General features: G+C 49.1%; 1 long non-coding RNA gene and 1 pseudogene across 28 annotated transcripts; one reads left to right on the top strand and one right to left on the bottom strand.

The window, feature by feature from the left end:
- Positions 1–1,745: 1,745 nt before the first annotated feature.
- LOC149911835 (uncharacterized) lies at positions 1,746–19,801 on the bottom strand. Of its 28 annotated transcripts, XR_016462827.1 has the most exons (6): positions 18,133–19,388; positions 15,758–17,227; positions 10,817–12,810; positions 10,363–10,422; positions 10,048–10,171; positions 2,091–3,316 (listed from the first exon to the last, which is right to left on the bottom strand). It is a non-coding gene; the product is annotated as an uncharacterized LOC149911835 (long non-coding RNA). The 28 variants fall into 28 exon arrangements; XR_016462807.1 differs by adding an exon at positions 1,746–1,903 and having other exon boundaries at positions 2,425–3,316; positions 10,048–12,810; XR_016462808.1 differs by adding an exon at positions 1,746–1,903 and having other exon boundaries at positions 3,181–3,316; positions 10,048–12,810.
- On the top strand, positions 6,879–9,816 carry LOC116233223 (olfactory receptor 4N2-like; annotated as a pseudogene).
- Positions 19,802–21,421: the final 1,620 nt, after the last annotated feature.

Below are 21,421 nucleotides of genomic sequence, written 5' to 3'. Positions count from 1 at the left end.
GGGGCATTTGGGAACGTGAGGGGGGTCCCAAGAGAATAAATGCAGTCCTGGCTTCTTGCAGCCTCACCCAGCTCCCAGCGTACAGTGGAAGATGAAAGCAGTTGCTGTCATCGTGCTCCTGCTCCTCGCCTCCATGTGCCTCCAGGCACAGGCTAGGGTGTGCAGACGGGTTCTTGGTAACGGGCTGGCTCGCAACCACTTTCTCCTTGGGTTCCCTTGCTTCCTGCTCTTTGGGTCCCCTCTGTCCCCTTGGTTTCCTCGCTTTGGGTTCCTTTGGTTCCTTCTCTTTGGGTCCCTGGGTTCACTTGGTTTCCTCTTTGTGAGTCCTATTGATTCCCTTTCTTTGGGTCTTCTTGGTTTCTTCTCTTTGGGTTTCCTCTTTAGGTCCCCTCTGTCCCCTCTCCTTGGATCCTCTCGGCCCCCCTTCTTGGGTCCCCTTGTTTCCTTCTTTGGATCTCCACCTTCTGGTCTCCACCCCCAGCCGATCCCCACATTCCAGGGACTCCAGATGACATGTGGAAGCAATTGGGTCTGTGGGAACCAGTAGGGATTTTCGCTTTAAGACCAAGGGGAGGCCATATGGGGTTGTTGCGAAGGCATCACCCGCTGCCATATGCTTTGCTATTAACTCCAACCCAAACTGTCCCTCATCCTCCTTCCTCAGCTCCTGGATGACTTCGAGGTGGGAGCAAGCGGAGCTTTTGATTTAGGAGTGAGTACTACGGTGCCCTCAGGAGGTGCCTCCCATTTGGGGAGCCCCAGGTCCTCAGTGGTTTTTGAGGAGGTTCTGGTGCCCACTGGGATCTCCTCATTTCTCCCACTGCAGCTTAAGTTGCTACGAGGAAAGCGGAACTCCCATTCCCTTCCCCCTCTGCTGGCGCTCCCAGATCCCGTGGTTGTGAATCTTCCTATCAAGGTGAGTGACACTGGGGGACCCCTGTATCCTGCAGGGTCCTGGGCTGTGGGGGGACCCCAAATCCCTCTGGACTGGGAGGTGTGGAGGAGATCAAAAAGGATCCAAGAAGAACAGTGCCATCCCTGTAAGGTGCAGGTGATCGTCGTGGTACCATAAGGACCCCATAAGGTCACCCAAAGAACACAAAGGGTTCTGGTGCCATACAGACCAAATAAAGTGACCATAAGGTCACCGCCTGCACTTTGACTTTCAGGATGAAACACTGGTGCTGTCCCCACCATGTTCCATAAGGACTTGATCATCCCTGCATATCGCCACCAGATCTTTGAAAGAACACAGTCCGTTTTCCCATAAAGAAACACCAATAAACACCCCCAGCAAAGGTCCTGCGTCTGTGTGTGCCTCTATTCTTGCATCCATCAGTCCCTTTGTCCTTTTGTCCATGTGTACCCATTATCCCTGCAGTAACTCCATTATTCCACGATTCTGTGATATCCAGTGGGTTGAACACATTACTGAAGTCGAGGAGATGGCACTGAGTGACGCTGGGGGGGACAGCCCACCAGAGGTAGCACCCAGTGTCCTCTGGAGCCCTCAGCACAATTTCTGACTCCTTTTTGTGCCGTTTGGATGCATTCTGTCCCTCCTGCACTCTCCCTGTGGGGCAGCTGCAGCCCCTGCCCTCTGCTTCCCTCTCCCTCCATCTCTTCTTCCCTCCATCCCTCCCTCCATTCTTCCTTCAATTCCTCCTCACTTGGCCTTGCCTTCTACCCGCCCTCCCAGCTAGTGGCAGGGCACCCAGTCCATTTGAATTGAAGCCATAAGAGGGTGCTGTAGTCCTGGTGCTTTATAATCCTAACAAAGCTTTTTCATTTTCCCCTTGATGTAGCCCACCAAAATCTTTCTCCATTGCAATTAATGATCCCTTTAAAGGCTGTGATCTGGGGAGGTCAGCCAAAATTTCCTGGTGTATCCGTTGTTTCATACCTACAGAAAAGGAGCACCTTTTACTAAGTCAAGCTTATGCGAAAAATAAAGAAGTGTTTTTGAGGTTGCTTACATTCATTTTCTTCCCGACTAATATATATATTCTATATATTATCTATATTATCTATCTATATTATCTATATAATCTATATTATCTATCTATATCTATATATTATCTATCTATCTATATATTCTATATATTCTAATATATTTAGCTTTTTATTCCCTTCAATCCTTTCTACAATATGGCAATCAATGCAGAAGAGAGAAAAAAACACATTTGAAATAAACAGAGAAAGACAAGCTCATTGTCACTGATGTGTCGTTTTGCTGTTGTGGCATGCCTTCTGGTATTCTGCCTTCTCTGTTATCTGTCTATACTATTAGCTTTTTGGATCAAAGCCATTTTCTCTACACATAGAGTTATACGAACGATATTGTAGAGCCTTTGGTTTCTCAGCACTGGCATTTGTCAAGGGATAAATTGCTACTGCCCCGTTGCAAAAAGGAACTACTAATACCAAGATGCATTTGTTGCTCTGAGCTGTCGTGGGCTGGAGTCCTGCAAAGTCAATCTGCAGTCATTCCCCTGGGCCTTCGGTACACTGGTGCTGGCCTGAGGCTTTTACTCCAGCATAATCAGCACTGGTCAGGGCACAAGCATGACAGTTCTTACATCAGCAATCTACTGTCTTCCTCATGTTACGTCACAAATCAGTGTCCTTCACTCCGCTTAGACCATTTGTTTTTGCTCATAGGTTAAGTGGATTAGACAGCTTTTAGTAAATTGAGGCACAGTCCAATAATGTTTGCCTTCTGCCACTATAGCACAATACATTTGATTTTCCCTTACTCAGAGGACTGGCCGGATGGATCTTTTCACACTGTTCCACTTAACTTCCCTAGCTGGAAGGAGATGTTCTCCCCAAATAATGGATTCTACCACAGTTACTTGGCGTGACCTGCACTCGACTCTTTCAGTCTGAGTTTGCCACAGATAATCCAGGACGTTTCGTGGATATCTGGATATCTACTAAGAATCAGGAAGAGTTTCTTGGATTCCAGTGGCCACTTCAACTGTGGATCATCCCCAACGATCCACTGTCTTATTGTGGGGGGGAGGATTTAGTGTGCCGGGCTGGGCTGCAGTACAGGGACAAAGACAACTGCTAGCAATCAGATCCCTTGGGGCTCTCCTTCCAGGCTCCATCTGTAGTCCCAAAGGGTTCTGGTCTCCTGCAGGTTCTCTCTGACAACTGTTAGTCCCAGGCAGGTACCTCAGGAACACCAGGGCCTCTCGAGATGGCACCGGCTGCTTGTGGTCACACGGTGGAGCTCTGCTTGAAAACCTGAAGTCATCTTCAGTGTTTTTCAAACACTCAGCACCTCCTCATGAGCTGCCCTGGTTCAATCCTGTCAGTGAAACACGCACACAATAAGTGGAATTTCTATCATGAGAAAACGTGACCTTTCAGGATGGATATTCACTGTATGGAAAGAAATACCAATCTTCCGCTGTTCTTGCACTGACAACTCTCTCTCATTCTGTGCATGTAACTGCCCTCATTTTACAGGTATTTCCACCTGCCCTGATTAGGCTGACCATGTTGGAAGCCACCTTTCCAGCTGCCTGTCTCAACCTTTGCAGTTTCTATTGTTATCCCAATTTCCTCTCCCCTTAATCTCTGATCATTTATAGCCCTTTTAATGAGTGCAGTTCTTTGAGTTTCAGGGAGCTAATGTTTGTCCCTCCTTAGCAGTTTGTCTCACTGTGTCCTTAGCCAGCTAACTGTTTAATTAATATGCCTTTCATATTAATATTTATCATTTCCTATCTATGTACGTGACATATTTCTTGTACAGTTATCTTTTGGGAAGGAGAACTTCAGTGGAGGCATACAGCTGAGGAGTACGTTCTATTTCTTGGTAACCTGTGTTACGCTTTGTTACGCTTACTGTTCTTTGTTTAAAGGTAAGAGAAACCCTTCTGCACCCGTGTCCTCTGAGGAGAGCAGGTGGCAGCTGCTACAAAGGATCTGAAACATTCAGTGCAGACTTTAGAAGAGAAGTCTGATGTAAGGAAAAGCAAGGCAAGTGCCAGGTGGCATTAAGCAGACAGGGCTGGGGAGATGGGCAGTCACGTTGTCCATGCAGTGTCAGATTAAGCAACTGCTCTTCCTGCCTATGCAGGTCTCCTTAAGGGACACCCTGGATCCACCCTGGATCCACATCAATTGGAGAACGATGCTCCAGAGCCAATGGAAGAACATTATGGAACAGACACAGCTCACTGTAACCTTCTGCACTTTAGAAAGATCCACGGTATATTTAGTGCTACTTCTGCGAACGTAAGGTACTGAGAGGAGAATCACGGAATCATTAAGGTTGGAAAGCTCATCCAGTCTAACCATCCACCTGCCACCAACACTGCCCAACAAACCCTGTCCTGAAGTACCACAGCTACCCTTTCCTTATGCACCTCCAGAGACTCCACCGCTTCCCTGGGCAGCCTGTGCCAATGCCTCGCCACCCCTTCTGGGAGAAACTTTTCTTAATATCCAATCTGAACCTCCCATGGTGCAATGTGAGGCCATTCCCCGTAGTCCTATTGCTATTTACCTGGGAGAAGAGGTCCCATCTCACTGTAACCTCCCTCCAGGTAGCTGGACGGAGCGATAAGGTCTGCCCTGAGCCTCCTCTTCTCCACACGGAACCATCCCAGCTCCCTCTCCCACTCCCCGTTAAGTCTTGCGCTCCAGACCCCTCCCAGCTTTGGTGCCCCTCTGTGGATACACTCCAGGGCCGCCATGTCTTCTTGTAGGGAGCGGCTGGGCTGGGCTGGGCTGCAGTTGATGGGACAAGGACAACCGCTAGCAATTTAGATCCCCTGGGGCCACTGGCAAATCACAGCGACGATCGCATCCCCGCTCCTGACTGCCCCATTTCAGGCTGCCATTGGGCTCCTTGGCCACTGGAGGGCACTGCCGGCTGTCACCAGCACCCCAGACCCTTTTCGTCCGTGCAGCCTTACAGCCGCTCTGCCCCAAGCCCGTAGTGACGGTGCCTGGGGTTTCTGTAGCCGAAAAGCAGCACTCAGCTCTTGACGTTCTTAAAACTCATGCAGTTGCAGTCAGCCCAGTGATTCAGCCTATCTCAGTCCGTCTGTGGGACGCTTCCTCCTAACTTGGTGTCATCTGCAAACTTACTGAGGGTGCACCCAATTCCCTCATCCGACTCGTCAGTGAATACACTGAACAGGACAGGCTGCAGCGCCGACCCCTGAGGAACGCCTCTCAGAACTGGACTCCATCTGGATCTCTCTGGGCCTGGCCCTCCTAGCAGTTTTTTACTCAGCAAAGAGTGTACCCATCCCAGCCATGGACTGCCAGCTTCTCCAGGAGAATGCTACAGGAGGCGGTGTCAGAGGCTTTGCTCCAGTCCAGGTAGCTTCCACCCACAGCATCTCATCCACCAGGTGGGTATGTAGTCATAGGAGGACATCAGGATGATCCTTCTCGTAGATGGGCACCACATTAGCAAGTATTCAGTCACCTGGGAACTCCCTGATTGATTAGGGCTGCTAGGATGCCATGTCCACCAACTGCCTCAGTACCCTCAGGTGGATCCAGTCCAATCCCATGGATGTGTGACAGCCCGGGTGGAGCAGCAGGTCACGTGCTGTTTTATTCTGAATTGTGGAGGGTTTATTCTGCTCCCCACCCTGTCTTCCAGTTCAGGGGGCTGAGTACCCTGAGAATAACGGGCCTGACTATTAAAGACAGATGTAAAAAAGGCGTTGAGAACCTGTCTGCTTTTCCTCATCCTTTCTCCTTGCACTGGGGTGGAAGGGGATCCATCCTGTGCCAGCCACGTGCACTTGTGTTAGGCTGTTAGGGTGCCTTGGCATGTTTATACAGATATTTATTTGGGTCCCAGATTGACCAACTGAACCGAGTTAGATTCAGAGAATCATAGACTGGTTTAGATTGGAGCGATATTAAAGATCATACAGTTCCAACCCCTCTGCCATGGGAAGGGTTGTCATGCAGTAGATCAGGTTGCCCAGAGCCACATCCACCCTGGCCCTGAATGCCTCATAGGATGGGGCAATCCAAAACCTTTCTGGGGGACCTCTTCCTGTGCCTGACAGCCCCCACAGTGAAGAATTTATTTGATCACCAACAAAGATATTAAAAACAGCAGTCCCAAGATGGAACCCTGAGGGATTCCTTAATATAACCACTTATTGTTAGCCTCCACCTGGACACAGAGCTGCTGACCACAACCCTCAGGCTGCAATCATACAGCCAGCTACTAATCCACTTTTCAAATCCACGTATCTCCAAATTAGAGATAAGGATATGGAGTGAGACCATATCAAAGCCTTGCACAAGTCCAGGTAGATTACTTCAGTGTATGGGAACTGCTGAGTCACGGCCTGAACCTCTGATTAGTCACCTGAGGCGAGCAATGAGGCAGCCCTGGGAGCACAGGTGAAAGCAATTCACCTGTGCTGCAGGAAGGGGTGGAGCCTGGCTGCACCTCTCCTAGACCCATTTAAGAGCTGACTACCAGGGGGGAAGGATCTCTCTCTCTCTCTTCGGAAGATCCACTCCACTGGTCTTTCCTGAGCGAGCCCACGACACGGGTGAGCCTTCTATTTATTCTCTTTGTCTCGCTGTGCCTAACTCTCTTGCTTATTTCATTACTATAACATCTTAATATTATTAAACTATATAATATTCCTTTATATAATTTTCATTAATTATACACTTGGTGAGCCAGGCAGGCAAGCTGAATATACTGAAACTTACACTATGTCCTTTCTTTGGAATTTCTGTAAATGGTTCAAGGGGGAGAACACTACCCCCCTAGATAAAACAATTCCAGGGCAGATCCCAGGATTTGCGGGATCCCCTTATTATGAATTGGCAACTATCATTGAAATTTGCGGGATCCCCTTATTATGAATTGGCAACTATCATTGAAAAATGGGTCCCCTACGTGTTGTGGGAAACGTTTCCCCATATCGCCTAGCGGATTACTTTCAGGGACTAGGCAAAGATATATTAGTCACTAGAGAAAGACAATTAGCTGCTTCTACAGTGGCATGGCCACTATTAAATGCTTTAAACAATGCCGAAATAAGGAATAATACTTCAGTGAATGAAAATGAACTTTTAAAAGATCGTATTGAAAAGTTAGAGCAGGAACTTGGCCTATTAACAGGAAAAAAAAACCAATTCTATGTCTTCCAATAGGTCAAGTTCGTAGTATTTCAATAAACAATGACCAGGCTCCTGAATCAACGGACTGTGTTGATCAGGAAAATAAACCATCTAAATCGAATCTTGAATCCCCAATTTTGACGGACGCACTAGAAGTCCGTCCTGTTATATCTCAAAAAACAAAAAAGGTACAGGACAGACCAGCAGGGGTGCCGCCTGATCAGTGGCCCCCCACTCAAACCCACTTGCACGTAACAGCCCAACCGTACACGGCAACAGAACTGATGGACTTAGTCCAACGATTCAGGCAGAAACCTAGAGAAAGTGTGCCGGCTTGGTTATTAAGACTATGGGATTCTGGGGCAGAAAGTGTTCTGGTGAATGGCCTGGAAATAGCCAAATTGGCCACAATGACCGTCCATCCTGCTCTTAGACAGAGATTATATGCAGGTAATCAATATAATGATGAAAACCATTCAATAATAGAATGGTTAATGGTGGCCTGCCGTATGGTATGGCCCAATAAATCTGATATTCCTTTACATACAGGGATGTGGTCCTCCATAAAACCAGGTAACGGTCACAGGATGTGCATTTTCAGTAGCCTAAGCGTAGCCTAAGTTGCTAAATATTGCAACATATTGGCATTGTGTGTTTATTGCTGTCTTTTTCAGGGCTTGCAAGAGTCAAAATGGAGCATGAAAACTGTAGTTAGAGAGTTTATTCTGCTAGGATTGTCTCAATCCCACAAAGTCCAGTCAATTCCCTTCTTCTTCTTCCTCCTGTTCTACATCATAATTCTCCCAAGCAACATCCTTATCATTCTCACAATTCAGGGGGATTCCCAGCTGGGATCACCCATGCATTTTTTCCTGGCTAATCTGGCATTCTTGGATATCTGCTACTGTTCTGTGACCCCACCCAAAATGCTGGCTGACTTTTTCTCAAATCCTAAGATCAACTCCTACAAGGCCTGATTGACCCAGCCTTTGTTTCTTCACTTCCTGGGAGCAGCAGCAGCTTTCCTGCTGTTGGCCATAGCCTGTGACTGTTACGTTGCTATTTGCAAGCCTCTCCACTACACCATGCTTGTGAACAGGACTGTATGCTGTGCCCTGGCTGGAGCTTCGTGGGGCGGTGGCTTCATTCATGGCATCATTCTATTTGCTCTCACCATCAAGCTCCCCTTCTGTGGCCCCAACGTCCTGGACGACTTTGTCTGTGATGTGCGTCAGTTGGTGAACTTGGCCTGTGCTGACCTTACACGGCGGAACTTCTGATGTTCCTCAACAATGGAGTTGTCATTGTCATGTGCTTTGCACTTCTACTCATCTCCTACATAATCCTCTTGCTGAAGCTCCAGACACACCAAAACAAAGAACAAAATAACCTCCACCTGCGTTTCCCACATCATCGTTGTTTTTGTCATGCTTGGCCCAGCTGTCTACATATATGTCCTACCCTCTGAGGCTGTCCCAGTGGAAAAGGTTTCCATTGGGAAACCTTTCTTTTCCATACGGTTGTCTTCCCTTGACTAATCCCATGATCTACATGCTGTAACAAGGAGATCAAAAGCTCCGTGTGGAAGTTGGTCAGCAAATACATATTAAAAAAAAATTTGAAAGAAATAAATGAAAGTTTATTTGTTCCTCGTTTTGTTCATGCAATTTTCTTAGGAACAAATCCACACTGTACGTTATGTAAAAGCATAATGTACAAGTGATAACCTTCAAGAAGTCCTTTTCTATCAAAAAAATCCCTAGAGTGATACTAAAACCTGTATGGAATAAGTTAAGGAAGAACCAACCTGTGTAAAGGAACCAACTCATGCACTATGAAGTTATCATTAAGAATCTTTTAAATTCATTAGAAAGTATCTGGTAGGTGTTGAGACTTCATAGAACTATTACTGGACTACTGGTTCAGCTTCAACCATGGTAATTCATTATTTCAGTTTATAGTCAAACTTTCACTGTTGATGCTGCCTTCTCGTTGGACTCATTCATGATCCCACCATTGAATGAGTTGATTACATTTCCACAAAGGGAGAGTGTGAAAGCTGCTGGATGATCCAGCTTGCAGGCAAGCTTTGCAATTCATATAGCATAGGCAAGACATTGCAATCTGTTAAGTAAAAATCAAAGACAATGTAGCTATAGCTTTACAGGACGTGCAGATCATAAACTTTATCCATACAGTTACAGACATTTGCAGCACAGATGTCTGTCTGAATTAGTCACTAAGGATTCCAGCAAAACTAACAGGCATTTCTAGGGAGAAGTTCAGCTAACCCTTTCTTAATTTCTACTTTGAGAAGTAATAAACCATGCCTTAGGCGTTTTTGTCTCGCCCCTTGTACTTGCCCTGTAATCCGCTTTATAGTTTGACCCCAAGGTGGTCAGCCAAATAATTCTTCTCAATGGGAAACTGTGCTTTCAGAGAGCATGGTTTTCTTACTGCAGTGTAACTTCCTTAGGCAGTGTAGATGATGCAGAGTGAGCTAAACACGTCTCCGTCCACAAAGTCCTCCAATAATCTCTCAGAAGACATTGCATCCTACAGGTCATGGAGTTCTTGGTTCTCACATAACGCTCTAGCATGCTGTAAATATCCAAATGCAGTTGCCCTTGCAGTAGGGTATTTTTGTTCTTGTTGTTCCTTTCTTCACTAACTTTCTACATATCACTAGGTGAAAGAAAACGCCATAAAGAGTGCCTTTCTCAGGAATGCACTCAGCTCTGAGCACCACCACTTATACACGGCCTTCTGTCACACTGCTGCCATCAGCTGCCGCTGTCGGCCTCCCCAGTGCTTCCACCATGGTTACCTGACATCCCTACAGTCCTGCACCCGCTCAGAAGTAATACTTAAAATGCATTCTTCCATACTTCATGACAGAGGACTGAAGAGACTCACTTTTGCGTAGTGCTAAGGATGGTCCATCCCCAACACGTCCCTTTGCGCGCTGCAAGGCCCAGCTGGCATTCTGGCAGCCTGCTGGCTGCTGCTCCCTAACGCAGGGAACCGCACTGTGCTGCTTCTGAGGAGAGAAAGAAAGGAGGGTCCATGGAAATGGGCACCCAACATCTGCAAAGAGATGCAGCGTTCCAGATCGTGCCAGAGACAGGATATCACAGTGCTGAGTCATTAGCTACCACTAAAGGAAACAAACATTTGGGAGAGTATTCACAGCAACTGCTGCAATTTCTGGGCATACCCCAGCTTTCTTACTGTTCAGGTGGAGAAGACTGGCGCTCACAGACATCAGTTCAGTGGGTTAAACCAACACACCTGCAAAATGCCAGCATTATTCAGGAAACAGTCTTCAGGTGCCACAGTTCAATCCACGCAAAGTTATTGTGCAGAGCCTTAGCTCTTGACTTCCATTTCTTCCCTAAATTTTACTACTGCAAGCAGCTAGAACAAACCTTTCAGGTGAAATTCAGGGCAGCAGGGACCTGGCAAACCATAACTAGGTGCAGCTGGCAGGAGGGCAGTTCACGCTCTTTGCTCCCACCCTGCCCCAGCAGGTTAAGGAGCCTGGCAATGCTGTCCTGTTGCAGCACATGCAGAATCCAACCGGTTATGGAGGTAACAAAGGACCAGTAGTGCTCCCCCTGCTCCAGCTTTTCCCCTTCAAAATGAGAGAAAGGAAGAAAACCCAAACAAATAAATCCAGCCATACTTTTCCATATGCAGAGCAGGAATGGGAACTGCGTCTGTCTTCTCATTGAGACAGTGGTGGGGAAGCTCAGTTCCTGGGGTCCTCTCCACAGGGACTGCCCCCTGGCTTCACTCTTTCTTCAACTGCCTCAATCCCCAAAATCTCCTTTTGGAAAGAATCCCTAAAGAAAGAATCTGCAAGTGAAAAATAGTAAGGAGAAGCATTTTCCCAGCTTTCTTCTATCATGCACTCTAAAGTACTCTTGAGTAGGACAGTGTCTTAAAATCAACTGGTTACAAGAACCATCCCCAAAATACAACTAGATTCTGTACAGCTGCCATGATTTCTGACAGCAAGTGTTCTCCATCTCCTCAACATTTATACACCTTGAAGCAAGTGGCTGGTGTTGCTGTCATGAAGAAAACTCCCTTTGTCTTCCACCCCTACTGCAGCCGCAATAGCTGCACTGGTACGATCCACGTGTTCAACAGACCTCAGCTCTGCCTTAGCCAGGCACAGTGGCTGTCCTCCTCCCTCCCAGCTCACACACCAGAGCACTGCTGTGCCACATGGTAAGAGCAGCAGTGACAGTGGGCAGCACCCATCAGCCTCCACCCTGCTCTCACCACCAGCTGGGACAAGGGCTGACATAGCGGGCCCACCCCAGCCCAGCTTTTCTTCTGAGACACCTCCCAGCAACCACTCAGCACCAAACCCAGTTCACCCACTCGGCCTGCTCAGCCTGAGCTGTGCCCAGCTCATGCACGTGCTGCAGCAGTGCTTCTGACGGGTTCTCACAGGGCGATCTCTCTCAAGGAAGGCCCAGAACCCAGTCTCTGCGTGCAGCACCAGCTCTGCTCACCAGCTGTGGGACAAACGCTCCCACCCCAGCAACAGTTGTGACCTCTGTGAGTGCCCACATCACTTCTGGGCCTCCATCAGACGTAATCCAAATTTTAAGAAACCAACAGCAGGGTCACCCAATGGAGTTATCTGAAGTAAAATAACAAAGAAGTTAAGATGACTCTTGTGTAGCCAGCTCAGGTCACCCTCTTGCTCAGGTGCTGCATGATCGGACAAAGGAGATGTTGCCTCTGAGGTGGAGGCTGGAAGGGTCTGGGCTTTCAAACTGTCAGCAAGCATTTGGATGAGCCACCTTCCTGCTGAGGAGCTCCTTAACATCATTCCTGCCTCCTCCGGTACCATACTGGGAGATGCTCCAGAGTTCATTAGCCTGGACTCCCATCAACAGCTGCTCCTGCACTGACCTTCACTCACACTCTGATACCGTCCACTTCCAGCACAAGTTGACCTGCAAGGAAATGTGGGATTAATGCAAATGCAGAAGCCCACGGCTGTGTCACCACCACGTATTGCAGCCTTGGGAAGTCAGCTACAACTACAACCTTGGTCAGAATTAAAACAGGCACAGTACATTAACTGTGACCTCTAAACTGAAGTAATTGTCACGATCAGAAATACATACTGAAATTGCTCACTTAACTATTGGTGGTTACCTCCAAACTCTTTTGCTTTTGGGAGAATATGGACTCAGAATTGAAGGATACAAGAAAAATGACATCTGCTTCACTGGAGGTGGTTAAGCTTGGAAGTAGGATTCCAAAATGAAAAGGTTTTCAACTCCTTATAAGGCAGAAAGCGATGGGATGATTGCTGACGCCTGCAGAAAGCCTGATCTGCTCTGCCACAGGTGGCTGAATGACACAAAAGCTGTGCTGCTCATTCAGAAGTGTGTGGGGCATGGGGTGGGCATGGGGCACCAACACACGGGATGTCAACACTCCTCGGGCACTTTCCCATCAGAAGGGAATTCCCTTCTCCCTGCCATGCCATGTCCACACCACTCCTAAGGGCTGTACTGACACAGTCAGCACAGAATCCATGCAAACGTTCTTTTCTCATCGTGGTGGTTTTTAACAGACGCAAGCAATGAGACATCAGGTCACTGTGTGGGCTGCTGGGTGACACTGCCATCATTTCCAAGCCATTGCTTCCTAGGGGCAAATAAAGTAAAATACTTTAAGAAAATTTCACACAGAGATTGCATACTATACTATTCTTTTACACAAAGCAGAAGGACAAAACAGGAGATACGTGCAGCTGCATCAACACCCCAGTTGCTGAAGGAATGGAAAGAGATCAAATGACAATACGTTATTCTCATACAAGGACTGCTCATCAGCACCCACTGCCCAAGGAGCAATGCAGGGAAGACTTGCATTTCTTCTTCTCCTAGCCAGAAACTGTTTTTCCTACCTTAAAAAGGAAAGGAAAAAAAGCCTGACATAGTGCTGACAGGGCAGGCAGATGTGGCACACCAAGGCATACTGAATCTGCAGAACATTTGAAACTTTCACCTTTCCTCCAAGAGCAGTCTAAACCTTCCATACCCACTCCTACTTTCACCACTATTCTTACCAAAGCTGCTTTTTCAGCTGGGGCTCCTCTCTGTCCTCAGCAGTATGACTCAGCACACAGATGCACCTCAGCTACATTTCGTTTCCACGCCCACTTTGTGGGACCGTGGGTTTCCCATCAGAAGGCTTCACACACACCGTGCGTTCAGCTCAGTGAAAGGAGACACAACTGATACAGGCTTGTTGTGCAAGAGAAATCCAGGTTCTCTTCTCATTCCCACAATCCTTCCAGTAGTTCAGTCCATTTGGTACATTACCATGTCCCGGATTCTCAGCTGTGTTTTCCACACACTAATCTGTCTACCAACAATGCATACACAGGAACCAAGAAACCAATAGCTACACTCAATCATAACCCAGGGCAAGGAAATCTCAGAGCAATCCTAAGTGAAATCACCACTTTTCTGAAACTCTGCCTCAAGCTCCTCACGCTCCCCCTCAACTCTTTTCTCAGAAGCCCACTCCTCTGCTTTTTCCTTTTCCTCTGAATGCTTGCATTTTTGTGCAGCCAGGACTTGGGAGAAAGCTGGGATGCAAACTGCAGAGAACTGTCCCAGCAATGAACAAACAGAAAGCCTGGGCAGAAAGACAGTGCATCAAGTCCAGATGCCTGTTATGTATCTGTACCTCTCTTTGGTGCTTTCTCCAGCTCTGTCTTCTTCCCCAGCCTTTCCGCACGGCCATGCTGCAGTGGAAGGCCACTGGCGTCAGTTTCTCGCAGAGAGAAAGCAGGAAATACTTGAAGAGCAACTCTTTGGAAGAAGATTTTAGCACAGCCAGCCACTAACTTCAAGTTTTCAAGCACAGTTTCTTAAATTTGCCTTTCCACTGCTCTAACATTATGCCTTCCTTACAGTCAACACGAGGCACTTTTCTCTCTCCTCCATCACACACACCCTTTCACAAAGTCCTATTTAGATGAAAGTACCCAAACTACAGCTCACAAAACATTCTTACCCACAGAGGCTTTCCATTTCCCCCTTTCTCAATAAGAGTCAATAGAATCCCATGCTCCATCCCTAAAATAAAGTACAGCCTTTCCATGTCACAGAAAGCAGTTGCCAATAGAATCCTTGTCCTATTAGCCCACATCCACCAAAATCCCTCCAATACACCATTTCTACAGCCAAAACAAACTCATTTTTTCAACTGAAATGCATTTACAGAAAGTATTACTAGTCTCATTCCTGCTGAGTGAGTGGCAAATGAATCCACATCTGTCTGACAGCTCTACAATGCACAAAGCAAAGCTGCACAAGCAAACACAACGCTGTCAGGTGCATGAGCTGAGAAACACTTCATTCCTAAGTCAAACAACTGTGAGTACAAGTACCTCCACACTGTTTGGCCTCTCCAAGGAACAGACACAGCTCTAAGAACCATTTAGACACAGACTCGGATCGCTCTACTGCCACCGACAGCCACTGTCAGCCTCTCTATTGCTTCCAGTACAGCGCTGCCATCAGTCACTCTTTCCTCTCAAGACTCTCTTGTTTTCTCACTTACCTCCTTAGTTGCACTAAGGAAATGGTTCTGCCATTAGCTACGGCATCCACCCCCAACCAAACCAACACATCTATCAGTCAGCAGGGTTGCACCCCATGAGGCCAGGCCTCATGCCATGACAGCAGAGGAGCAAGGTCCAAGGCTGCAGCAAGGGAGAATTTGCTCAAAGGCAACAGCCGTGGGCACAGGCAAGAAGCTGCTTATCTTCAGAAGGATTCAGGTAGGCAGGGATCTCCTTTGCCTACACTGCCAACCCTTCAATGAGGGCTGGGAAGGGGTGGATCCTGGCTCCACCCCTTCTGTCATTCTGGAACATGGAATGCTCTGGGTTGGCCCTGCCTTTCTACCAGGTGAAAAATCAGGTTTCAAGCCATGTCTCAGCATTTACACTACAGCATCCCTTAGCATTAACTCCACAGGACAACCCTTAACCCTTTACCTTAACCTAAAAGGCTAATCCTTAACACTCACCCCAAAAGATACTCCTCAGCCCTAATCCAAAATGCTAACGCTTAACCCTCATTCCCATCTCAAAAGTGCTGCTGTAGTCCCTAACAAAAAGGACAAGCCATAAACCCCCAACCAGGTGGGCACACCCCCACCATCACTAACATCAAGTGTTAAGCCTTAACCTTTAAACCTAACAGAAAACAGTAACATGAAACCCTAACCCCAAAGGGTTACCCTCAGCACTTAGCTCTAGCACTAAACACTAACACTTCATCACAATCCACAAGTGTAAACCTTAGGATCATAGGATCACCACGGTTGGAAACAACATCTAAGATCATCTAGTCCAACATTTCCCACTAAATCACATCCCTCGGTACAATACCTAAACACTCCTTGAACACCTCTGGGGATGGTGATTCCACCATTTCCCCTTCCATAAAAACCTAACCCAAAAGGGTATATCCCATCACCATCACCCACAAGGGTAACTGCAGACAAAGGCAATAGCAAATACAGCTGCTTTAAACCAGTCCTAAATTACCCAAGAAAAGTAAAGGACACAAACCTGTAAATACAGAATGAGCCAGCAGGATGAGGAAATGAGCAGAGATTTCAGAAACGCGTCTGCTGTCAGGGAGGGGAGTTCAGGCCTGCCCCAGCACCACAGATCTCCATGACACGACACAACATGGGGAGGTGGCAAAGGTGACAGGGCTAGGAGGAGAGCTGGCGGAGGAGGAAGGTTGGATGCCTGGCAGTTTGAGAGGGACTGAGGTAGCCTCACCCATCACAGACGTGGTCAGCGCAGACACTTTGGTGTCCGACATGATGTAAAGTGTCTTCGTAGGGCTGGACGTGGTCACTGCAGAGAAGGAAAGAACGTGGTCAGCAGTTGTGGGGACAGGGTGCCTACCCTGGGCTGCAGCCCTGGCAGCAGAGTTCAAAGCAGGTTTCAAACAGGCTTCAAACTGCACAGAAAACCCCCTTGTCTCATTTTGTTTTCAGACTGACTCCAAAATAAACCCCAGCACTGCCACAGCCTGCGCAGAGCACAGCAAGGGAGCCCCAAACCTTTCAGCTCCCTTTCTAGACCCCTCAGAGTCTAAGAATCCTCCCTCCCTTTAGTGATCTCACTCTCTCCCCAGGGGGCTAGGACCATAGGCTTCTTCCTTGGCCATCCCACTCTCAGAGCTGTCACACAGCTCGTGCATCTTCAACTCTGACCCACCAGCACTGAAGCGCACACACCACCTGACATGGCTTCACAAGCAACTATCTGCCTTCGCATCACATGCCTCTACCTGCCTTTGCTAAGCAAGCACGCACCTACCTGCCTTTGCTTTGGAAGCATGCACACGCTTCCCTTTGCTAAGCAAGACCACAGTCCCTTTTAATCTCAGGAGGGAATAAAACAGCCCGAACAAAAAGGGTACAGCAAGGCTCTCTCTAGGACGCCTGTTGTCTCAGCAGAGTTGACAGTTACTTAAAATGCACAAAGTACCTACAAAACCATCACGCTCAAACAAGGAAAGTAAACAAGTCCAGGATGCCGTGAAGGGTTCCTAGCTCTTTGTAGGTAATACCTGCTCCGTGGGCACAGGATGCGCACAAATTGCCCCTCATCTCTTCCCCATCCCCTTGCCCCCCCCACCCCCCTGTGATTTCCACAGGCATTTAGAGACTCTGTGGAAAGGCAACATAAGGCTCATGGAGAAGACTGGATGTACATGAGGTTTTTCCCTTCCCTGGTGCTAGAGCACTGCTTGTCTAGATGATGAATGTTTTTCATACAAGCACCAACCAAGCGTGGCAACAAACAGCTGAAATGGCATTTCCCCTGCAAAACAACCAGCCTGTCTAAAGACCTCACCTCAGAGACTTGCCAAAAAGGCCAGAACTCCCTTTTGGCAGGCTTACTCACAGAACAGCAGGCTTCTCTTCACCGTGCATCACATGGACACAAACAGGCTGTTTGTGCAAGGAGGGCAATTTCACCTGAGCACCTCACCATATGTGTTCCCTCCACCCTGCTTTTCTGCAGAGATACAAGGATAAAAACCTCAGTTCCTCTGAGCAACGACTGGAAGGAACTCTGGAAAATTCTCCATTCAAAAGCAGCTCCTTTGTGGTCTTGGTTCCTGAGGGCTCCTTTGGATCACCTTTCAGGCAAAGTGTAGGAGGTTCTACTGTACAAACCTATGTACCTGGGTACCTTTTTCCACCCCAAAACTAATTCTGACAGAGTTGTGATGCAGACATTGGACACGGAGAAGAAGAGAAAAAGAACAGAAGAGAGGATAAAATTAAGGATACCGGTAAGGAAGAAGCGCAGAAGATGAAAAGCACAATAGGATACAGGCAAGACAGCAAAAGAGATGAGCAGTAGCGGAGAGAATAAAGGGAAGAGACGCTGAGAAGGATAAGAGCAGAAGGAGAACAGACAAGAAAGAAAGAAGAGCAGAGAAGAAGAAAAAGGATGTAGGTAAGAAAAACAAGCAGACAAGGAGAAAAGCAAAAGAGGTATTAGCGTATACAGAGCGTATACAGAGAAGACAAAAGCAGAAGTGGAGAGAAGCTGAAGAGGAAAAGCGAGAAAGGAAGTCTGGCAGAAGTACAAGAGACGGTAAGAGAGGAAAGTGGCAAATGAGAAGAGCAGAAGAGAAGTGAGTACAGAAGAGCAGAAAACGAAAAGAGCAGTAAAGAAGAGCAGATCGTGCTATGAAGAGAACAGTAAAAGGAGAGCACATGAAGAAAGAGGAGAGAGGACAGTGAAGAAGGAACTGCAGAAGAGGACAGTAGAAGGTGTGAGGACTGGAAAGAAACAAAGTGAGTGTAGTAACAGGACACCATTTCCCTTGGGACTCTGCAATCTCTTTCACTTCTGACAGACAGAGGCGCTGAGAAGAACAAGAGCCATGTCTGTGTTCACCAAGGACTCACCTCTGCACGTGCAGCGGCAGCTCTCAGAGAAGCCTTCTTTAGTCCCACTTTCCTCTCTTCAGGTCCTGGCAGGCATGGGGAGGAGCCTGACCACCAATGAAGACCGAGGCAAGACACTTATTGAGCACCTCAGCTCAGCTTTTTCCATGTCTGAGGAAGCCAGTTCTCTGTCCTCATTTATCAGAGGGGGAACGCTCTCCTTGGCCTGTCTTCTGCCTGCGTACCTGTAGAACCCCTTCTTGTTATTTTTCACATCCCACACCAAGTTCAGCTCCACCTGTGCCTTGGCTTTCCTAATCCTATCCCTGCACACAGACAGCAGCCCTGGCAGGAACGCAGCGCTGTGGCAATTTGCAGAGCATAACATGCAGTTCCATCAGCGCATTGTGTTTTCGCACTCAGACGTTACTGGCTGCCGAGCGGAGCGGCTGATAAGGCCATAGTGAGCCACTTTTTCCTAGCAGTGTATGTGGGACCTGAGGAAAATGTCCTCGCGCGTGTTGAGGCAAAAGATACAAGTATTCTACTGGGACTCTGGTGCTTCTCATGAGGCACAGTCATGGAGGCAGAAGGTAGAAGTATTCATTTGTGTCCCCATGCAAAGTTATTGAGGAGGAACGAGGCTGTTCTCCCACTAAAGCTGAAAGTTTCAGAACGATCACTCATGGATTCCTTTTGCTAAACTCATGCGCTGGTTCTTAAACTGATGTGCTAATCCCTACTGCTGAACAGAGCAACCCACATCAATCCCCCCTTTTCCTTTGAGGATTACGATGTTCACATCCTAATCCTCACCACCTTTGACCTTTCATACTTAGATACATCTCCACAGTCCAATCACACTACAAGGAAGGATGCATACATACAGCGATTACACACACCATCCCCACAAATAACTTCTTTAACCAGTGCAATTTGGGAAGCCAGGAAGTCACGCTGGTTTCAGCTCACATCGTCTTATGTTGTGCAGTATTTCACTTTGGTGCCATATCTTATCTCCATCTGCTTCAATTCTACCACTCTGACCTACATGAACACAACAATATCATTTATTGCTGCATGAACTCCTTCTTGTGCACCTAACAAGATACCTGAAGCCCTTCTACATTGCAACACCACCCAGGCCAAGCTCTGGACTTTTTCCCTTTTCTTCTTCCTTTCTGCCCCTCTTCCCCTCTCTCCTTCTTCCTTTCCTTTCCTTCTTTTCCCTTGTCCCCTTTTTTCCCCTTTTTCCATTTCCCTCCCCCCTCTCCCTCCCTCCCTTCCTCCCTCCCTTCCCATTCCTCCCTCCCTCCCTCCCTCCCTCCCTCCCTCCCTCCCTCCCTATCAGCCTGGCTCTCACGCTGTTGTCCAGATGCCCGTCTTCCTTTTCCCACACCTCCATGCTCTGCCCACATCCCCCTGTTTGGCTGCATCTCCCTGCGGATGTCCCACCCCACAGCCCCACTCACAGCCGCCATCCCCGGAGCTCTGCCCTCCCCCAGTCGCTCCCCCACCTCCCCAGGAGATCCCTGAGGGCTCTCCGTTCCCCCCCCACCCTTCTTCGCCCCCCGCTGCCCCTCGAACCCCACTCGGGCTTCAGGCCGTGCGTGCAGGCCGCGCTGCCACGGCGACAGCGCGCCCTCCCTCCTTGCGGCGCGGGAAGCCGTCCTTGCGGCGCGGGAAGCCGTCCCCGCGGCGACAGCGCATGCGCGGCGGCGTCTCCATAGCGACAACGCCCCGGCGCGTCCATTGCTCGAGCGACGTGCCGTCCCCGCTCCCCGCGGAGTGACGTCATCACGCGGCGACCCGAGGACGCGGCAATGCGGAAGCGGAGCGGGGCCCCGCGCTGCTCCAGCGCCGCGGCGCAGCCCCGGGACTCCGAGCGCCGCCTCAGCTTCTACGAGTGGGTGTTCGGGGGCGGCGGGGGCACCGGGGGCATCGGGGCTGGGGCCGTCCTGTCTTGGCCGCGTGGGTCCTCTGCTGCTCAGGGCCTCTGCTCGGCGGCGGGAGGTGCCCTGTGCCCCCCGCCCTTCCCCCCCACCCACAGTGTTTCACTGCCTTCCCCCCACACCCATCCCCCCCGCCGCGGGTCACCCACAACCTCCCGAGTCCCTCAGTCTGACCGCTGGGCTTACGCTCTCCCCCCCCGTTCCCCGCCTCCACTTCCCCCATTCTCATCGCTGGAGTCCTCTTCCACCCGTCCCCTCAGTTCCTCCGTCACTGTCTGCCCCTGTTCCCCATTCTGACCCCCAGGCTTCCGCGTCTGTCTCTCACTGATCCGTTGTGTCCCCATTCTCTCCCCCGACCCCCCCAAGTCTTCCCATTTTCTCCCCTAGATTCATCCCCCTCCCCCGTCCCTTCTATCTGACCCCCAGAATTCTCTGTCCCCTCAAGTTCCCCCGCTCCAATTCCCCCATTCACATCATAGAATCTCCTACCATTCCCCAGTCCCCTCTATTTGCACCCCCAGGGTCCCTTGTCTTCCCTTCCTCCCCCTGCTTCTGACCCCATTTTCTGTCCCCTACAGTCCCCTGTACCCCCATACCCTCCTCCCTGCCCTCTGGAGTCCGTTCCCCTATGTTGACCCCCAATTTCCCCCAACTGGACCCCCTTTACGTCCCATAGAACCCCCCCACGATCTCCAGTTCTCCCCTCCCACCCCTCCCTCCACCCCCAGACCCCCTTTCCACTCACGTGGTCTGCCTCTCCTCTTTACCCCTCCCCCCCCAACTAGCACTCTCTCCTCCCAGACCCCCTTTACACCCCACAGAAGCTCCACACAACTCTCCAGTTTCCCCCCTCCACCCCTCCCTCCATCCCCAGACCCCCTTTCCACCCCACAGAATCCTCACTAGCTCATTTCTCCCCCTCCCACCCCCTGCCGAACCCCCCTTATCCCCCGTTGGAATCATGCAAAAGGATCTGCAGGAGAAGTCCTAGAGAGGTCTGGGGGCATCCAGGGGGTTCCAGACTCATCCAGAAGAGTCTGGAGTTATCCCAGAGTGGTACTGGGGCATCCAGAGAGTCCCCAGGTTGATCCCATGGGCCCCTGGAAAGATCTGTAAGCTCCCACTAGGAGTCCAGGAGCACTGAGAAGTCTCTGGTTGTGAGAATCTTTCTTTGTTTTTTGGCTCAAAGCTTGCTTCCTGAGGTATTTCTTGTGATAAGACTCTGATTGATTTGTTGAGGAGGCAAGAGATGGGTGCTACCGTGTGACAATTGACATCCCTCTGGGAACATTTGAAAGCCCCTTCCTCCAGAGTTGCTTACCTCTGGAAGAGAGTGCTCAGAAGTGCTTACTGGCGGA

Source organism: Phasianus colchicus, unplaced genomic scaffold (genome assembly GCF_987193195.1).
Source record: "Phasianus colchicus unplaced genomic scaffold, bPhaCol1.hap1.1 HAP1_SCAFFOLD_56, whole genome shotgun sequence".
Taxonomy (NCBI): Eukaryota; Metazoa; Chordata; class Aves; order Galliformes; family Phasianidae; genus Phasianus; species Phasianus colchicus.
This window is presented reverse-complemented; position numbering and strand designations above follow the sequence as displayed.